The following is a 6,774-nucleotide window of genomic DNA, read 5'->3' as shown; positions in this document are numbered from 1 at the left end:
GATGAGCCTATTTGACACTTGTGCCAATAAACGTCTCTACATGCATTTAGGCATACAAGCAGGACAATTTGGATGGTTTTTTATTTATTTATTTGAGAAATTAAAAAAAAAATGGCATGCTAATTAAGGAAGAGAACATGGTGGGGGTGCAAAGAGACATGCAAAGGCATGGCATGTACGTAAAATTGATTTGCTTATCATAATTATGTTAGCATCTTCAAGCACATGTGTGCCCATCATTGTTAGTTCAATTTCTTCTTCTTCTTCTTCTCCTCCTCCTCCTCCTCCTCCTCCTCCTCCTCCTCCTCCTCCTCCTCCTCCTCCTTCTTCTTCTCCTCCTCCTCCTCCTTCTTCTCCTCCTCCTTCTTCTTCTTCTCCTCCTCCTCCTCCTTCTTCTTCTCCTCCTCCTTCTTCTCCTCCTCCTTCTTCTTCTTCTCCTTCTTCTCTTTCTTCTCCTCCTTCTCCTCCTTCTTCTCCTCCTTCTCCTCCTTCTTCTTCTTCTCCTCCTTCTTCTTCTTCTCCTTCTTCTTCTTCTTCTTCTTCTTCTTCTTCTTCTTCTTTTTTTTTTCAAATTAAATTCATTTAATTTGCTCCTATGGAAGAATTGGTATTTTATATGTGTGTGATTTGGTGGAACATTTGCTTCTTATCCATTGCTTTTATATATGACAGGATAATAGGGCTGGCACCCGACCCGGATCACAAATGGGCATTGACTCAGCATCACATGGGAACCCAACGGGCAGAACTCCAACGGTTAGGAATTCCAACAGGTGTCACCTTTATTGTCTTTGAAGCCACCATTGATGCCACCTTTGATGAGAGAGAGTTAAAGCCTCAATGCCTCATTCATGACTCTTCATATTCTTGCCGTTAGCTCAGCTCCCCAATGATGACTCTTCATGTTGTTACTGTTAGGACCTAGCATAAATAGAACTTCCCTCAGCTGAGCAGGGGACACATTGTACTTTCTATACTGAGACAAAAGCAATACAACTATCGTATTCTCTTATAGCATTGTTATATTATTATTTACCGGTAACGTTATTACCGTCATTGGTGCTTTCATTGAGAGCCTGAGTCCAATACTCAAGCAGGCCACAACACTACTCTTTTTCTCTTTCAACAGCAAGCCTGAAAGAATGGCGTCCCGCAGCTCCCACGGTTCTCGCAACGTGAACAATGGCAATGCCTCAGGTGACCTCCGGGACCAACTCACCAACAATCGCGGAGGGGACCTCCGAGAACAGCTCAACAACGGGAGGCCCGGGGACCTTCGAGACCAACTCAACAATGGAGGGGTAAACCAAGCCGTGAACGGGAGGCCCGGGGACCTTCGAGACCAACTCAACAATGGGGGGGTGAACCAAGCCGTGAACCTCCAGGCGACCGCCGATATCATTCAGCAAGCAGTGACGGCGGCGCTAAATCAGGTGGCAGTGGGACTGCAAGGCCAAGTGCCCACGTCGCGGCCCCAGCAAATAGGGGTAGAGGCCCAAAGAAGTAGACCGGCCAGACGACAACCAGGCCCTTCCCAATCTGCGCCAGAACGATTGGGACAGAGGGCGCCCGTGCGGCAAAGATTAGGATCACGGGCCGAGGGGTCCTCTACCAGAGGCCCTTGCCAACACGAGAACAGACAAGCCGAGAGATCACCCACAGAGGAGGTGGGCGAGTCTCGGGAGCCGACCCCACGCCGACGTTGATGAGTCGGCCCTACGTCGACACTTGGAGGAGCGACGCGTCGATGAGCCGGCTCTGCGTCGGCACTCGGCGGAGAAGCGACGCGCTGATGAGCGGGTCCCACATCGACACTTGGATGGTCGGAACGTCGAGGAACCCGCTCCGCGTCGACACTCAGATAGACAGCACGTCGATGAACTAGCTCCACGCCGACACATGGAGGAGCGGCAGCCGGCCCCGTGTCGGCACCCTGACGAGTCGGCCCTGGTCGAGAGGCTGCAGAGAAGAATCGAGGAGTTAGCAAGAAGGGTGGAGGCACGGGAGCAGTCGCCGGAACCTGAGGTACGGATGGTAGCACCATTCTCCCCTAGCATCATGGACGTACCTTTGCCGAGGGACTTTAGGTTGCCCGCCATCAAGGAGTACACGGGGGCCACTGACCCACGTGTCCACATGACGAGGTACAAGGCTGCTATGGTAATGATCGGGGCAGGGGACGCCATCATGTGCCGAGCGTTCTTGTCCACACTGGATGGAGCGGCCCAAGACTGGTTCAACACCATCCCAGATGGGTCGATCCAAAACTTTGGGGAGTTATCCAAGAGCTTCCTAACATACTTCTCCGGTAGCATACATCGCAAGAAACCCTTCTCTCACCTCTGTGTAGTGAAGCAAGATAGAGGCGAGAGCCTCAAAGACTTCCTGATCAAATGGAAAAAGGAAGTCAATAATGTCTACGACTTCGACTCCAAGGCGGCGATCCCGATATTTATCCATGCCTTAAGATCAGGGTATTTCCACAAGCAGCTGAACGCTCACCACCCCCGCTCTTACGAAGATCTGATGAGGACGGCTAGCCGCTATGCCGAAGCAGAGGACGTCGACAGGAAGAAGAAGGACGAAGAGGATGGTAGGAAAGATGGGAAGCCTAGGAAAGCTGGTCCGCCCAGCCAGGCACCACTCTCGAACCACCCGACCACAGGGAAAGGCCGAGACCACGAACGGCCTCGCCTGGTCCCCTTGCGTAATTTGACTCCTCTTACCCATCCCGTCAGTTTCATTCTAAAGCAAGCTGAGGAGATGGGAATGGTAGAATTCCCCGAGGAGTGCATGAAGGTCTCCCCAAAGGCAGACCAAACAAAGTACTGCAGGTTTCATAGGCATGCCGGACACAATATGGATGAGTGTCACGTTTTGAAGAGACAAATAGAAGACCTCATCCAGCAGGGCTACTTCCGACATTTCGTCAAGCGATCCAAGCAGCAGCAACAGCCGCAACACAATCCACCAAAAAATGTCTGGAGGAATGAGGATGGCGCCGAGCCGTCCACCTCAAACGCCAAAAAAAGAGACCACGACCAAATATTTGAGCAGAGTGATAGCGAGAAAGAAACCGAGGTGGCGCCCAGACGACAAAAGAAGCACACCATACACTTTATCTATGGTGGACCTGCAGGGGGCGACATGCCCGCGGAAAGAAAGAAGTGGAGCCGGCGGCTATACGTGGGAGAAGTGGCGAGTCTTCCCAGAGAAAAGAAACAGAGACAGGAGGCCATCACCTTCTCTGATGATGACCTCCCAGAGGACCCGTTACCCCATCGTGACGCCCTGGAAATTGAGATGGACGTCAATGATGTCATTATCCGCCGCATCTTAGTCGACACGGGAAGCTCAGTCAATATGATGTATTACGATGCCTTCACCAAGTTAGGGATACTTAGGAACCAGCTCAAAGAAGTACGTACCCCACTCTATGGATTTACGGGTGATTCAGTGGAGACGGAGGAGTCAGTGGTCTTACCAGTGGAGATAGGCACGAGCCCTAACATTCGCAAACTTGACTTGGAATTCATCGTGGTAAGACTCACTTGCGCGCACAACATCATATTGGGGAGACCGGCACTGGAGAACCTCAAAGCCATAGTGTCGGTGGAACACTTGTGTATGAAGTTCCCCACTCCGAGCGGGATAGGGGTCGTCAGAGGAGACCAGCGAGCGGCCCGCAGTTGTTACGTTAAAGCACGCAAAAAAGATTGGCAGAAATGATCTATAAGTCCACACCATCTGTAAGGATGATCGATCGGGTATGGAGCTAGGAACATTTGATTAAGTATTTTCCTTAATATTCTAGTAGTCGTTTGGAACTGGTGTTTGGAAATCGCGGTCCGCCCGCTTTGCATTCTGAAATCTTTTGGAATAATATCTCGTGCTTGTGGTCCGCCCATGTTGTTTCAAAAAAAAAAAAAAAAAAAAAATGGCTGAGGGCGCGCCTCAGCCAAGGCCGAGGCACACGCCTCGGCCTCCTGGTCGAGGCCGCGCTTCAGCCAAGTGGCCGAGGCGCGCCGAGGTCGCGCCTCGGCCACATGGCCGAAGCGCACGCCTCGGCCACAGGCCGAGGTCGCGTCTCGGCCACAAGCCTCGGCCGCCTTGGCCCAGTGGCCCAGGTCACGCCTCGGCCACAGGCCGAGGTCGCGCCTCGGCCGCGATTAGCCGAAGCGCACGCCTTGGCCACGATCGGTCGAGGCCACGCCTCGGCCACGATCGGTCGAGGCGACGCCTCGGCCACGATCGGTCGAGGCGACGCCTCGGCCACGATCGGTCGAAACGTCGCGACGCCTCGGCCACGGTCGGTCGAGGCGACGCCTCGGCCACGGTCAGCCGAGGCACACGCCTCGGCCACGATTGGTCGAGGCGACGCCTCGGCCACGATCAGTCGAGGGGTTGGCCGAGGCGCCCGCCTCGGCCAACGCCGAAGTCCGCCTCGGCTCCGGAAAAAAAAAAAAAAAACCGATTGGACGAGGCTACGCCTCGGCCGCGATCAGCCGAAGCGCACGCCTTGGCCACGATCGGTCGAGGCCACGCCTCGGCCACGATCGGTCGAGGCCACGCCTCGGCCACGATTGGTCGAGGCCACGCCTCGGCCACGATCGGTCGAGGCGACGCCTCGGCCATGGTCAGCCGAGGCGCACGCCTCGGCCACGGTCGGTCGAGGCAACGCCTCGGCCACGATCGGTCGAGGCGACGCGACGCCTCGGCCACGGTCGGTCGAGGCGACGCCTCGGCCACGATCAGTCGAGGGGTTGGCCGAGGCGCCCGCCTCGGCCAACGCCGAAGTCCGTCTCGGCAAAAAAAAAAAAAAAAAAAAAAAAACACGATCGGTCGAGGCTACGCCTCGCCGCGATCAGCCGAAGCGCACGCCTCGGCCACGATCGATCGAGGCTACCCCTCGGCCACCTCAGCCGAGGCGCACGCCTCGGCCACGGTCGGTCGAGGCGACGCCTCGGCCACGGTCAGCCGAGGCGCACGCCTCGGCCACGATCGGTCGAGGCGACGCCTCGGCCACGATCAGTCGAGGCGACGCCTCGACCACGCTCGGTTGAGGCGACGCCTCGGCCGGAGGCACGCACCTCGGCCAGCCTAAGCCGCAGCCCGTCTCGGCCAGCATTAAAAAAAAAAAAAAAAATTCATGTGTGATTTGGAAAATAAAATCACATATTCGGGATCAATCGGGATTCTGCACGATATCAAGAAAAATCAGCTTTACTCCCAAGTCAACTCAAACACATCCGTTGCCTCAGGAGTAGGGGGGACTGGTGACAGGATAATAGGGCTGGCACCCGACCCGGATCACAAATGGGCATTGACTCAGCATCACATGGGAACCCAACGGGCAGAACTCCAACGGTTAGGAATTCCAACAGGTGTCACCTTTATTGTCTTTGAAGCCACCATTGATGCCACCTTTGATGAGAGAGAGTTAAAGCCTCAATGCCTCATTCATGACTCTTCATATTCTTGCCGTTAGCTCAGCTCCCCAATGATGACTCTTCATGTTGTTACCGTTAGGACCTAGCATAAATAGAACTTCCCTCAGCTGAGCAGGGGACACATTGTACTTTCTATACTGAGACAAAAGCAATACAACTATCGTATTCTCTTATAGCATTGTTATATTATTATTTACCGGTAACGTTATTACCGTCAATATACTTTTAGACCAAGCTGGCTTAAGGTTTTGTGTTCTTTAAGTTTTTATCAAGTAATGTTACCTTCTCTTACAAAAATCACTCTATAATATTCAATACATGTATGACATGAAGATTTTTTTTTTTTTTTTTTTTTTTGTATTTGACTAATAAGTAATTTTTTTTATTAATTTATAATCAGGTCATCATCCAATTCATTGATAGTCAATAAAAAATTAATTAATATAGAATAATTGATTGATCTCTTAATGTTAGAATAATCCCCGATAAAAGTTTTTTGTTGATTTTTAGAACATGAAAAAATTGAGCAACTAGTTTTTGTCTAATGGGGAGCATAGTTTTTTGCTAAACTTTTCTCCTGCAAAAACATAGAAGAAAAAAAAAAGGGGGGGGGGGGGGTGGGAATTGCGCATTTGGAGCGCACTGCGCGCTCGCTGGGCATGTCAGAGTGGCCGTCAGTCGGCGGCCACTCTGACGTATTAGCGTGGCTTTCCTTTGTTGTTTTTCTAATTGTCAGAATTTTTTTTCCTTTTCTATTTTTCTTCCATTTTTTTCGCTCTCTCTTACTTGCCTTTCTAAAATGTTGTGCAAAAATCAAACAATTGGAGATGCTCTTAAGACTGATAGAAGTTTAAAAAGATAAGTTGCTTAAACTTAATATAGTCTCTATAAATTTATTTACTTTATTAGAAACATGCAATAATGAGGTTTCATATTAATTAATTTGTATTTGTGAGTTTAAAACTGTTACTTGGCAGACATGAGAGACATGCCTAGGCTAGATCAAAATTGTGTAGACTTGCATTGTATCAGTTCTCTTAAGCTAATCCACTTGTAATGATGTAATTAATATTTTACTACCAAATAATTAGATTTGGTGATGGTTTTGATTATAATTAATCTACATTAATTATTACTTCACTTAAAAGTAGTACATAAGGGAATATTATGTGATTGATCATAACTAGTAATTGTCTCGTGCGCTGCACGGTATATAAATTGAAAAGTATTAAGTTTATGAATGTTATATTACACAGTATATTGCAATAATGAGGTTATAATTTATAATATATAAATTAATTGTTTTTGGAAATTGAACAGAAAA

This window comes from Ipomoea nil, unplaced genomic scaffold (genome assembly GCF_001879475.1).
Source record: "Ipomoea nil cultivar Tokyo-kokei standard unplaced genomic scaffold, Asagao_1.1 scaffold0465, whole genome shotgun sequence".
In the NCBI taxonomy this organism is placed as follows: Eukaryota; Viridiplantae; Streptophyta; class Magnoliopsida; order Solanales; family Convolvulaceae; genus Ipomoea; species Ipomoea nil.
This window is presented reverse-complemented; position numbering follows the sequence as displayed.